Source organism: Carassius carassius, chromosome 32 (genome assembly GCF_963082965.1).
Source record: "Carassius carassius chromosome 32, fCarCar2.1, whole genome shotgun sequence".
Lineage (NCBI taxonomy): Eukaryota > Metazoa > Chordata > Actinopteri > Cypriniformes > Cyprinidae > Carassius > Carassius carassius.
The window spans coordinates 23,350,816-23,365,789 of NC_081786.1; the positions used below are offsets into that span (position 1 = coordinate 23,350,816).

The following is a 14,974-nucleotide window of genomic DNA, read 5'->3' on the forward strand; positions in this document are numbered from 1 at the left end:
CCAGTAGAGGGAATCACGGGGTTCGTCTCCGTGACACAACTACAGCAACGAAACAAATTATTTTCTTTATAAATGTGTAATTGAAAAATTTTCAACCGATCTGCTCAAAAACTGGAACATGTTGCAATGGTTCTGCAATCACTTTGTTTGGCATTGGCAAAGCAAAAAAAAAAAAAGAATCTGTAATTTTTCTTTTGGATTTATTGGTATGAGCATCTGTTACTTTCATAGCCCTTGGGGTGTGTGTTCACATTTTCTAATTTCATCCACAGCTGTTGCTGAGTAGTGTCAGATTTTTTTTTTTTTTTTTTTTTTGGAGTTTACTCTTTATTTTTCTATAATTCCATTACAGTTTTTGTTCTGTTGTAATTTTGAAGTGATTGCATTAACCCTCTCAGGCACAAATTAAGTTTTAGTAACTGAGTAACTTTAGTAACCTTTAGTAAAGTTTTTAGTACTCCAGATACATAAAATATGTATCTGGAGTAATAAGGTTTTTAGTTTTTAACTTTTGCAAATCTGCAACGCCTGCCTTGAGAGGGTTAAAAAGTGATTTGAGTAAAACCACCTGCTAAATTATGGTTAAGGCATTTCAGCAAATGAGCAGAGTATCATCATACAACACCACTCCTAGAGCAAACACACCATTCTGTCTCTGTGTTACTTCAGAAACAGAAATCTGGTAGGATTTGAATTTCAGCAGAGAATAGACAATAGACTAAAACACTGTAAATGTCACAGTATGTTATAAAGCTTGGTAAGATAAAAAGAGTTTATATTATTATCGAAAACACTTTTTAGGGTATACTGGAAATAAAAAAAAAATCTTTGTGATGGAGATGCAAGCTAAAGATAAACTTTGCAAGCAATATTTTTGCTCATCCTCTACGCGGCAACCAAGCAATAACTACATTCATATATCATTTTTTTTGTTGTTTGTTGTTGCTGTTTTTTTTTTTTTGGCAGATATATATAAATATATATATTAGAGGTGGGCCGTTATCGGCTTTAACGTGCTGCGTTAACGGAAGACTCTTATCTGGCGATAAAAAAAAATATCACTGTTAATCTATTCTCAAAGTTGGGTTGGGAGCTGGGTCTATACTAACCAAGCTATGATGACTTTCACCTTGATATTATATATAACCGACTGGCTGAGGCCAGCCTAAAAAGATGCTCAGGACAGTTGACGAGCCACTTCTGCGCATCGTCACGAAAGCTTATCTTTTTCACGTGATTTTAAGCCTTACTGCTTGTCGATTTAAACATTAAAGCATCCAAACACAAGACGCGGAAAAGCTGAACAGAGTAGCTGGTTACTCGCGCGCTGTGTTCGGTGCGCACGAGAGAGATCGAGAGCCGCGTATCATGGACATTGACACTGAACCGAGCTCTCTTCTGCAAAGTTCTCCTCGAAGTCCCTCCTGCACCTGAACGAACAAATACAAATCGCAGTTTGAACAAACAAAAAGATGTGAAAGAGACCAATTCAGTACTCGCTGTGTTCTGGTGTTCAGGGCTCACGCAGAGAAAGGTGTCTCAAAACACTTGAACATCGAATTTGCTTATTTTTGCTCTTGTGCCGACAAATACATACAAAATAAGTCAAAATATCCACCTTGGAAATTATGCTCGAAAAAACTGTCAGTTATTTCTTAAGTGAAAGTAAACAGTTGAGGAAAAAAAAAATGGGATGTGTATTATCTTGGATGCGTTCATCGTCTCTTAAAGTGACCGCGCCTAATTTAGCTACTGGCTGCTGTAATGTTAATCAGAGAAAATGAAAAAGATAATCACTCAATGATAATTTAGAAACCAGATATAATTTTTGAAATATATGGAAAAACTGTAATAATGTGAGAAATGTTGAAGGTGTCTGAATAAATGTTGGTTTGATTGTATATTTCATTTTTACATTGAAGACTATCCAGGGCTATTTTACATTTAATGATTTGGTTTCTGTACCTTGAAACCTACAAACTTGAAAAAAAACGTAAACATTGTGTAAATAGCACAAATAAATAAAAATAAACGAACATACAAATTAAAAAATTGCAAACAGGGCCCACTGGTACAACCTTCACCGGGGCCCCGCTGACCCCAGCTACGGCCCTGCTCACTCCTGTTTCACACATACTCCATCTGCAGTGCGTATGCAGTCCGTGTGCGTTACGTATGTGGTGCTTTCACACAGGACGCGTTTGCAGTTCGCTACTCGGTACGTAAACGATTGCTGCACTGCTGCAGACGCAACGCTCCTGTAACGCAACTGGAATCCGTTAACATGGGTGCGTAAAAAAATATGCAACGCATATGCACTGCAGACGGAGTATGTGTGAAACAGGCGTAAGGTTGTTTGCACCTTGTGCAATGTGGAATTAGTTCAAGCACTTTGTGATGCATTTTGGAAACAAGAGATGAGCCCCTTTTCTAATGCACCACCTAGCTTGATAAACCCCTTCTCAGAGACTTACTGTTTGTCAATTTTATTTGGGTAACACACATTCTTAATGCCATCAGCAGAATTAGAATGAGCCATTTTAATCTAGATTAATCTAGATTAATTTCAAGATCACAGTGAGATTAATCTAGATTAAAAAAAAAATCTATGCCCACATCTAATGTATGTATATATATATATATATATATAGGGAATTAACTGTAATCCTCCTCATCAGTACTGCCAGGAAGTTTTTGTTGTTTACAACTAATTAGCATCTATTTAATTTCATATTCATGGGCTCATTAGGCCATGTCAGACAGTGTACTTTCTGTACAGCATATTTAGAAGCTTTAAATCATTATAAACATTAAATATTTAAAACGGTAATGAACTTCACAAAATTTAAATAGAGTTTTCTAGTGATTTCCATTTTTGACTGGAGGTTATCTTTTTATATATATATATATATATATATATATATATATATATATATATATATATATATATATATATATATATATATATATATATATATTATATAATTTATATATATTTTTTTGTTGCATTAATGTAACATCTGTAGAACATTCTGATTTTCATTATATATATGGATCATCCTAAACAGATGGTGCAAAATTGATGGAATAAAAGGCAGCTATGTGGTTTCCTATGCATTTATTGGACATAAAAAATGAATTGTAGCTTACATAGTTCTAGTTGAGTACACAGCTTAACATGTCCCTGGGTGACATTTTGTATTAAGATCAAAAGTAAATAAAATGTTGCATAACCTTGTACTGTTAGACATTCACTAGTTTAATTCATTTTATGAGCCAGGGCTGAACACATCTCAGAAGGGTTTTTTTATTTTATTTTATTTTATTTTATTTTATCCAAATCATTATTTACTTTATTGAAATAGACAGGACTCATTAGGTACTCACTAGGACTCACAATAAATTTGCATCTGGCTTTACTACCATTTGGACATTCTTGCATGTGCTTTGCTCCCTATTTCTTTACTTTTCTCAGATTTTTACTTCAGTGGATCAGCTCAGTGCTCAAACAACAAATTTTTTTTTGGCACAAACGCTAAAACTAAAAACTCTTTGGAACTGGAATAATACCACGAAAAAGAAGACTCTTTGCCTCCCACTGCCAGCACATTACATTCCAAAGACAGGAAAACACAGATGCCTATTCAAACAGAAGAGAAAGAAAATGCCTCCTGTTGAATCTACAGTGCTTGGTGCATGAACTGCAATAAACTTCTACAAAGGATTGTGGTTCTTGAAACAAAGTAACTTGCTGGAATTCCAAAACAGGCAGATCATCACGTTATCACTGACCCCTCAGCATGCAGCCGGTGAGTCTCATGAATCTTGTGAATCTCAGCAGTTTATGCCAAAGATTAGAGGAACAAGTCAAGACTGATTGTCACTTTAATGAATGGCACAAACTGGGAGTGATACCTAAATGCACACGAGACACCAGACATCAGATTTGCCTAAGACAAGTCTTGTAAATACTGGTATTCTATCACCCCCTATACTGCTCGAGAACAGATTTGTAGCATTAATGAATGCAGGTCAGGAATTTCCAAATGTGATTACACGTGTCACCGGGGTGGATTCGGATGACCAGCAACCCCTGACTTAGACACCACCGTGGGGAGCCGACACCACAGGTCCGCAACAGATGGACAATGCAGACAAGAGGTAATTTCAAAGGAATAACAATCTTTATTGAACACAATATACCAAAGAGCACAAGCATGATAGACTCTAGGTCTTCTTCAGCTACGGATAGGTACTGATTGCACGTCACAGTTTCGCCCTGACGGCGACTTCACCAATGGGGGCGGCTCACTTCGGACTCGGGCAGTGAGTATACAGGTAAGGATGCTTCTCAGTCAAGGATACTTGTGTCGATACACAGTAGTGAGACAGTGATTTAAAAGCTTACTTCACCAGCAATGCTGCATTCTTCAGGACTCCAACGGTGAGTAGACAGGTCAGAATTCTTCGCAGTACAGAATACTTTCATCGGGGCACATTAGAGAAAGAGTGATTTAAAAGCTTACTTCTTCAGTGATGCTGCGTACTTCCAGACTCAGCTGTATCACTCTGGGATTCCGACAGTGAGTAGGTATCATAACTTTTCACAAACGTATAAGCAAGGGTTGGGACCGCTTCTCAGCAAAAGCACATCACACTCGTGTTCACCACAAATCCACAGCAATGAATCAATGTGCCAATAAGGCAAAAGCACTGCAATTCACTCACACTGTAGGGCTGATCAGAGGCCTCAATCCATTCGTTACACTCCCGCGGGGGATATTTAATCCTCAATTCCTCTTCAGCACACTCTAAAACACATAGCTTCCCCAACAGTCAGATTTACATTCACTGTATCCTCTTCAAGCTTTTCAAATGTTTGTAAGATGAAATCAATCCACTTATCTTTCTCTCTCTCTTCCCAGCGCAGATCCAATCGATAAATCAGTCCAGCAAATTCCCACCAAGGAACTCTGTTCCAGCAGACTTCAATGGGTGACTTTCACCCCATCGAGGCTTCACCACAGCCCAGTACACTCCTAATGCAGACAACTTCAGACAACAGGGAACCTTTTCCCCTGGGGACTTCATCAGGAAACCTGCACACCCCAATAACTTCCCAGAGCAAGCTTGTGCCCAACTCTGCTCCGGAAAGAAAACAACTTTCCGAAACTTCTGTGAATAGCCCTTTAATCTTTGGCTTGTAAAGCAGGAAACCTATGTGAACGCTGCTCCTCTCTCTCTTGCACCTGCAGTGCATTAGCGCTAATCAGGCCAGACAATGTTTCTGCCACACCCTGCACCGGAGTGGGATGTGTCGCACACAAATTGTTCCCTCTGGAAACTCATGACTCATCATGAAGGTTCCGCTCACTGAGCGTTTTTGTCACCCGTGACACATGGATCGTATCAGCCAGCTGCTTACATCGCTACTAACAGGCGCTCAAATTCGAGCAGACAGCAGCATTCAGCTCAGAGCACAGCTAAGCCTAGGACTCTGATAGTGGGCAACTCCATTATCAGAATCCATAGTACCAGGATTACAACTACATGCTGCTTTCATTAAGCAACATTCTCTGTTGTGAATAGGGATCTCCGAAAAATTCCGATGTAGCACAAGACTGCACATCAAATCATCATCCATGTGGGGAAGAATAATATTCAGAAAGAGCAGTCAGAACTCCATAAGAAAGGCTTTAGTGAACTCTTTAAAACACTTGAAGACTTAAAGTTCAGTCTTTCATCAGTGGAGCACTCTCAGCAAGAGGAACTAACTTGTTTTCACAGTTGCTTGTGCTGAATACATGGCTACAAATAACCTGCAGTATAAAAGGAGTGAACTTCATCAACAACTTCAATCTTTTCTGGGGACATAGACAACTGTTTATACCGGATGGCCTCCATCCAAACAAATTTGGCGCAAAAGTGCTTAAGGAAAATATCTACTTCTCCCTCTGTCTTCCTTCAGCAGAGTGTGCCATTCCACTCATCTTGAATGGCACACACACACCTGGACAATGTATGAGTGATGACAGGACTTCATTATCAGCTTCCGAGTCATCACATGGTTGACACATCCCACAAGAACACTGTTAACGCCATGCAGCCAAAACAAGCACTGCTCATCGAAACTATCCCAGGTGAGCCCTGCCCACAGAGCTCATCACATACAGAATGTGACTTATCAGAACAGTTCTAACACACAGACTCAGCACACAAGTTCAACTTTCTGGAAAACAGCAATGTATCACAAGCCACCAGAACACCAGAGCCAGAGCCGCAGTCACCAGACAAATGATTCCTCTCTCCAGAATCTCCTCTTCTAAGCTTCTCAAAGAAAATTATGGAACTAGTATATGCTGCAAAAATGCAGATATCAACTAAAAACGGCGGGCCCCACAACCACCAAAGCCTGTGTGCCCAGCTCCTGTGAGAGCTTCCCCACTATGAGCAGCAACTAGGGCTGTGTATTGCTAAGAATCTGGCAATACAATATGTATCACGATACCGGGATTGCGATTCGATATGTTGTGATACATTGCCATACTGTAAGCAAGGCGATATATAAGGATATTTCTTATCTTAGGAATAGTATATATTGTAAGGAAAGCTGTCATTAAGAACAAACCACCATATGCAAACCTTAACAATAAATAAATAAATAAAAACAGTGGGATCTGCATTTGCAATAATCAGTCCCTGTAACATTTAACGTTATTGAACCACATTTTGTGCAGTATGAGTAAAGTTCTTGCAGGATTCTTAAGTTAAATGTATAATACGTATAAAATGTATTTGATAAAAATACCATATATATATATTTTAAGACCCTGCTTTAAATGTTCACAGTTTAAATTTACAATTGTGACATACAATGTCATAACATTTTGATCTGAACAAAATAATTACTTCTGCTTAATATCAATGAAAAATAAAGTGCTAACAGGATTCCTAAAGAAAAGAAAACAATTGTAAAACAATAAGATAAATACAGATGTTGAGCCTTGAATCCACTTGGATTTCACAGGTTTTTCCATTTGTATTTGATGTGGCCTCAAAAATACTCTCCAGCCTTTGTTGAAGAGTTTACCAAACTGTTATCAATGATTTCCTCAGAGTGTGACTGTTTTGCTATTGGAAGGGATTCTAATATTCACATTAATGCAGAAATCAATACTACACAATAAATTATAACCCCTTTAAACACTTTTGACCTGATTATGCATGTGCATGGACCCACACACAATCGTGCACACACCCTAGATTTACTTATCAGTAAGGGGCTAAACATTTCATCCATTGTTTTTAAGGACGTAGCATTATCTGATCACTTCTGTATTTTCTTTGATATATTATTCTCTGCTACCACTAAATCTAGATCTGTCTCTGTCAGAAATAGATGCTTTAACAAGAACACTAGTGTGCTATTTATAAAGGCTATATCTTTAACACCAAGAATTTCTGCAGACTCTGTTGATCTTCTCCTTGATACCTTGGTAACACTTTACAATAAGGTTGTATTAGTTAACATTAGTTAATGCATTAGTTAACATTAATGAACAATGAACTACGCATCTGTTCAGCATTAATTGATCTGTGTTCATGTTATCTTATTCATATACTAATGGATAAGTTAATACATTAGTTAACATGAACTAACAATGAACAACTCCACTCTTCAGGACTACTTAATGTCTTGTTAATGTTAACTTACAGATTTACTAATGCGTCTCTTCACATTAACAGTTTAACTAGTTAATGATGTGGTTAATGCATTAGTTAAAATGAACTAAAAAATAACAACACACGTGTTCAGCATTACTTTATCTTTGCTCATGTTAGCTTATGCATATACTAATGCTTCTCTTCACATTAACAACTTAATTAGTTAACGTTGGTTAATGCATTCGTAATCATGAAATAACAATGAACTATGCCTGTAGACAGCTTTATTTAATAAGCTTTATTTAATTATACTACATACAGTATAAACACATGTTTATTTAGCACCTAACACACGCAATGGATAATACTAACTCCTTGTTTGGGAATTGATTTGGGCTATTGGTAAACTTGGAAACCATCTAAACATCAACTGATAATGCTTCTCATGTTTGTAGACTGTTTGTTAACATGAATTACCATTAACTAAGCATTTACTAAGGGGATTTGTGAACCTTATTGTAAAGTGTGCACTAATCCAACATTATCTAATGTTTAACTAACATGTGTAGACTGTTTATTAACATGACTTACCATTAACTAAGCATTATTAAGGGATTTTGCGAACCTTATTGTAAAGTGTGCACTAGTCCAACATTAAATAACGTTTAACTAACATTTGTAGACTGTGTATTAACATGACATACCATTAATAAAGCAATTATTAATGGAATTTTTGAACCTTATTGTAGTGTGCACTAATTCAACATTAACTAACTGTTAACTAACAAAGCAGTCATTATTGATTTTTTCTGAACCTTAAATGAGTGAAAGCCATTCATGCATCTCTTACATTTTTAAAAATTTTATTACATATTATATTATTACATAACAGTGGTATACATTTTATACATTTATATCTTATAATCAATGCATTAAATAAAAAAAGAAACAAACTTAGAGGAGAAGAAGGTGTTTTTCCTAACGTTAACTGGAAGTGAGCAACCATGGTCAGGATGGACAAACAGTTGGTAATCACCTTTGCGTTTTAAAGCTGGTATTTTCGATGAATGTCACTGAAAAATCTTCCAAGAGGCCAATTTCTATCTCGCTTTCCAAGTCAGTTAATCCACTCCATCAGACGTTGTTTTTGTAGGTCCAGTCCATCCTGTTCCTGCGGGTGATTTAACCGCCGAACCCTGAGAATTTCTTGCAAGTCGTCCGCCGTTTGTTTACTCTAAAGTCACGTTTGTCCGTGTGAGATTTCCTAACAACAAAAACAACAACAACAAAAATGCTGTCACACTATAGGAACAAAACGGTTAAATCTGTTTTTTTTTCTTTTTTTTGTGCTATACCTATATATAGCTATACCTGTGCTATATATGATATTAATCATGTTAATAAACAGTATACATATATTAGTAACACATCAGTTAATGTTGGACTAGTGTAAACTTTACAATAAGTTTCACAAATTAATTCCCTTAAATAAAGCTTTGTTAGTAATATGTCATGTTAATAAACAGTCTAAAAACATGACAAGCATTATCAGTTGATGCTTAGATGGTTTTCAAGTTTACCAATAGCCCAAATCAATTCCCAAACAAGGAGTTAGTATTATCCATTGTGTGTGTTAGCTGCTAAATAAACATGTGTTTATACTGTATGTAGTATAATTACATAAAGCTTATTAAATGAAGTCACTTTGTGTAATGCATGTTCAGTTACCTAAAATAATATCATGTATTTGAATTATTTTTATTTGGATTTTTTTTCAGTGTATATATGATTAATGCATTAATTGAAATATAATTTGACTATTATTATTATTATATTTTTTAATCAACTGGCAAGAGTGGCCTTGGGTTATGTAATCAATTCAATTCAATTTTCTATTTTTATTTATTTTTTTTGTATTCACAGCCGTTGCTGAGCTGAGTTGGATTACTTTTTTTTCCTGGCAATTACTCTTTATTTTTCTTACAGCTCAAAACAAGGTGATTTAAATAAAACCATTTGCTAAAAAAATAAATAAATAAAAAATAAAAAAATATAGGTTTATTTCTGAATTTTTACTGAATGTCGTGGATAAGACATTTGAGAATAGACGATAGAGTAGAGAATTGGTGCACTAGTGGAGTTGATGCAATGTGAAATTTGGTTGTAAGTTGTAGTTACACCCAATATTCATGTTATGTATTTCATACAATTCCTCAATAGTGGTCCAATTTAATTTCTGAAGTCTGTTGCGGACCTTAAGTGGGGCCATTTTTTAACAGATCAAGGGGAACCCTATGTCTCACAATATGACCTCCCTAAGGTCATCACAAGGATCCCAGACACCAATGTGTTCTTTAAAGTTGTCTTAGAAGAACAAAAAGCCTATTTTATCTCTCTATCTTGGTTTATTTCTATCAGTTCAACTAACTGATGAGATGCTTAGATGTTGTGTTGTATCTTAATCATGACCACAACTACTGAACTTTGGGTATTTTCAAGACCTTTTCAAGAGGTTTCAAGATCAAAGACATGTGAGAAAGGGGGTTCTTTACAATGCCACAGTAACAGATAAGACTCAAAAGAAGTTTTCTTTTCTCTGTTTGAAATAAATTACTTCCATTTCAGCTTGAAAACATTCTCAAAGCTCATATTGAAGCTGCAAGGTTGTAGGTCATTTGTTCAATTCACCTACTGTATGCACTTTCTTTTTCTCCTTATGCAAGATGTAATACTAGCCGCTCTTTCTATATTTTTACAAGAGGTTTTGGGTCTCCTTGAGGTCCAAAAAGGCAGATGCAAGAACGAGAAGTGTATAGTGAGACATCAATCCACAGTGCAGCTTGGCCAGATTTGTGCCTTGCAAATCTGAGTTCAAGGTCTGTCATGCAAGGAAAAAATTGTGAGTGCATCACAGCATTTGTGGAGTTCAGTAGAACAAGCCATGAACAGCTGACTTAAAGGATCTGAGAAATCTTTTTGTACTGAAGATGCACTGTATATTAAATAGAAGCATTTTGGCCCTAAGAAAAATAGAAATACAGAGAAGTTGGAGTGCAGCTTTCTGCTAAAAAAATAAAAAAAATAATTAAATTAAAGATATACAGTGTTCCGTTTTCCCAGTTAGGCTTATTATACATTTCTTGGTAATCTTGTGTAGCTGTTGTAGTCCTTCAGCCAGACCAGCACTAACCAGGGCATTATGGTGGAACATATTGCAAAATTGTAGACATATGACAACCAGTCAAAATTTTGCTGTGCTGTGACATTATGCATGCTGCATAATATAAGCATGGCTGTCTGCAGAAATAACTGTTTTACGTTATTTATACATGGATTCGACAAAGAAACATGGCTTAATAAATAAAATAAATCAGAGATAAGTTCAAAACAAGTCAAGATCAACAAGCTGTACTTTTTGTTTGCATAGCATATGTGATTAGAGAGAGCCACAAAATGCACATCAAATCCAGCTTTCCATCAAGGATAAAATAAAAATGTGAAGAAGTACATTACCTTTCATTTTTAAGTAATTAATCCAGTGGATTAATTAAATATTAATCAAAACACCTCTGCTATAAAGGGCAGACTTTTCTGAATTAAAATTCAGTTTGATACAAATGTAATAATATTATAATGAAAAAAATTATTCTTGACAGAATAAAATCTGATTTTTTAGTTAAGTGCATTATATTTTAACTAAATGATTTGCTGCTTATAAAAACATATATGAATTAAAAAAAAGCTATAAAATCAACAATGAAATCAACATGAGACCAACAAAAGTTGCAAATTTAACTTCTAAGCAAAATTGCAATACTGCACAACACATTTGTGAAAAAGAGCAGTTACCATGAGTCAAAGACAACAAAATTATCACTTTCGAAAAAAACTGGCACTATACATCACTAACAAAAGAAGGAGAAGCTACTGAATATAATCATTTTCCTATATAATAAATTACTTGCACCTTAGAACGAGCAGACAAAACACAATTGTAACAATATAAAACAACATTCATAGTCATTGGAAGAAGGAGGCGGGAACATTAAAATCAAAACTTTAATAATCACACAAACATAAAACAGCGCTAATGAATTGCATTCATTACCCACTATTGCCTCAATTTCTTATTTTGTGGCACTTATGATGTTGCTACAAAGAACATTATCTTGTGAATTTGGTGTAATGCAATGTGTTTATGTGGTTTAAGTTTAAAAAAAAAAAAAACATTATTTTCCACCTAATGTAATGTACACATGAAACACGTAGATTTTTACAAAGCTCATGGGTCTGAAAAGCAAGATGTGTGCTGATTGACCAGCAACCATTCAGTGCGTTGTGATTGGCCAAATTCCTTAAGCATGTCACTGAAATGTTATGCCCCTTACCATATTGTGATGCCGTGTCCTGGCGCAACGATACAAAACCAATAAAAACCATTATAAACAAGGCATTTGTTGGATCCAATGGGGACATTATTACTGATTACAATGACTTATACTGTCTTTTTACATGTTGCGTTGTGTATCACACTGTGTCAAGTCAAGTCACCTTTATTTATATGACACTTTAAACAAAATACATTGCGTCAAAGCAACTGAACAACATTCATTAGGAAAACAGTTTGTCAATAATGCAAAAATGATAGTTAAAGGCAGTTCATCATCGAATTCAGTGATGTCATTTCTGTTCAGTTTAAATAGTGTCTTTGCATTAATTTGCAATCAAGTCAATGATTTCGCTGTAGATGAAGTGACCTCAACCAAAACTCCATCCGTGACAGAATGGAGAGAAAAAAAAAAACCTTGGTAGAAACCAGGCTCAGTTGGGGGGCCAGTTCTCCTCTGAACAGACGAAACCAGTAGTTCAATTCCAGGCTGCAGCAAAGTCAGATTGTGCAGAAGAATCATCTGTTTCCTGTGGTCTTGTCCTGGTGGTCATCTGGACTAGGTCTTTATAGGGGATCTGTATCTGGGGCTCTAGTTGTCCTGGTCTCCGCTGTCTTTCAGTGTAAAGTGTAAACATCAAACCATTTGTGCATTTGCGATGGGAGAAACGACAAACAACAAGTGCTAAGTACACTGCTTAAAACGTGCTTTTGAATCTTGAGTATCAAATTCTTTAAATATGAAAACGTACCAGACTGTCCTTGCAAATTTGGAACTGTCCCACTTTATAGAAACATACACCGGCATTGTAGGCTACTTTCCAAGGTTCAGGGAACAAGGAGTCCTTCATAAAATGTGCTGCACAAATCTGAATATTTGGGTTGAACTATAGTATTTTGGAACAGTGTTGTAAATACAACTTAAACACTGATTTCTAGTTATGTCCTCTTTTGTAAGGCCAAGCAAAGTAGCTCCACTTTCACAATGAAATAAACAGTGACTCCACAACATGGCATTGGCAGCAACAGCAAGAATAAAAGTTATGCCTTCTTTCTTTGTGTGAGCATTTGGGCGGCATTATGCAAATGTTCCCACATCATGACATAGACATGGAAGCATGTTAGAATGAGCCATTTTAGGTAGGAGTTATTGACTCTTAACTTTTATAAAGATTTATAAAGGGGTTCAATGCCTTGCTCAAGGGCACCTAAGTTGTGGTATTGCCAGCCCGAGATTCAAACCCACAACCCTAGGATTAGGAGTCAAACTCTCTAACCACTAGGCCACGACTCCCCTTCAAACACAAGATGAGGAAAAACTCAACTGAGAGTTTGCACGCAGAGTTCGGTGCGCACACAGCGAGCCGTGCAAATACCGAAATGAGCACTTCTTTGCTTCCTCCCATGTCTGAATGAACAAATACACCTTGCCAGTTTAAATATACAAACACAGAAATACATGAAAGGCTTAGCTTAACACCCACGCACGGTTCTGTGCACACAGTGCGCAACGCAGAGATCCGCATCTCACAGCCATTGAACACCAAATTGAGTTATACTGCCTTTGTAGGGCAGTATATATTTTGAAAATATTTACATGTATTTACATTTAATTATTTAGGCTAAGCATCAACATTCACAAATTATTTTCCACTGTTATTTTCAACAGAAAAGAATTCAACGAGCTGGTAATCATGACTTTATACATTGGAAATAGGAAGTTTCCGATAGCACGTGAAGACAGCAGAGAAGCACTCTCACTCAAAACAGTGAGTTATTGTTTTGTTAACTTTGTGGTTTATTATGGTAACTCACGTCCTTCTCAAAATATATTGCTTTACAGACCATATATTTGCTGCTCAGTAATATTCACGTAATCATGCTGCACATATCAGAAGATCTGTGCTCCAGCGCAGTTAGCACTCACACTCACTGATCTAACTGAACCGCTCTCTGGCCCACCTCTTCCAACCGAGACAGGGACTGCTAAATGGAGCGATTACACTAGTCAAACAAATCAGGCTTTGGGGGTCAAATTCTCTCCTGCACAGTTAAGATTGCCTCGTGTGAGCACACCCTAATTGTCTCTACCCACACATCAATTCTTGTACCGTGCCGCAGTAGTACTGGTCTCTAGGAAGGTGCCCGTTATAATGTTATGAACGAGGCTCTGGACACTGAGCACAACTTGTTTTTCTATAACAAACTATAAAATGTGTCCTGGCAGTGACAAATAGCTTGTTTTATATTTAATTTAATTACATTAAAGTTATACGTTGAGATGTAGGCTAAAACAAATATTTTAACTGCTACTATGTAAAAGGAACACTGTTGTAAAAAGCACCTTATTTGTTTAAAGTGTTTGCAAACCAAATCTTATTACACTTTTGTTCATAAAGCAGTAGGCCAACTTTTAAATTAAAAAAGTGCACAAATCACTAGATTAGAATGCATTTTTAGTTTTGTGCATAACAATGCGATTAATTGCAAGTTATATGACTTTTAACATTTGTTTCACTAGCTATTTGAGTAAATTAAGACAAAATACTTACATTTCTAAGTGTATTCGCTGGCCACCACATAACCATCACACGTTATTTTGTTTGATTAAAAGTCCCACCACCACCAGTGCACTATGAATTCTGGGATAGGATAGGCTGTGAAGGATCCATAGGATGTATCCTTAATTTGCTGGAGAAACGGAGGGCACATTTGAAGTCGCGTTTAAATTGCGGCAGCCTTCGTTGCACCATGGTGACGCAATTGGCCTTCAAATGCAGCCTTCGAAGGACATAGCCCATGAATTGGGACCCAGTATAAAAAATTTTTAGCCAAGTCTAAAATTGAAAGAATAAGATCATTTTGAGACATTAAGTCACAATTATAAGAAATACAGTAAAACTGTGAATTACGGAAAGCAGT

At 36.3% G+C, this 14,974-nt stretch overlaps 1 protein-coding gene across 1 annotated transcript in view; it reads left to right on the forward strand.

Annotated features, from left to right (window-relative positions):
- alk (ALK receptor tyrosine kinase) overlaps positions 1–14,974 on the forward strand; it is a 402,565-nt gene that overhangs the window by 127,223 nt on the left and 260,368 nt on the right. The gene's annotated exons all lie outside the window — the stretch shown is intronic.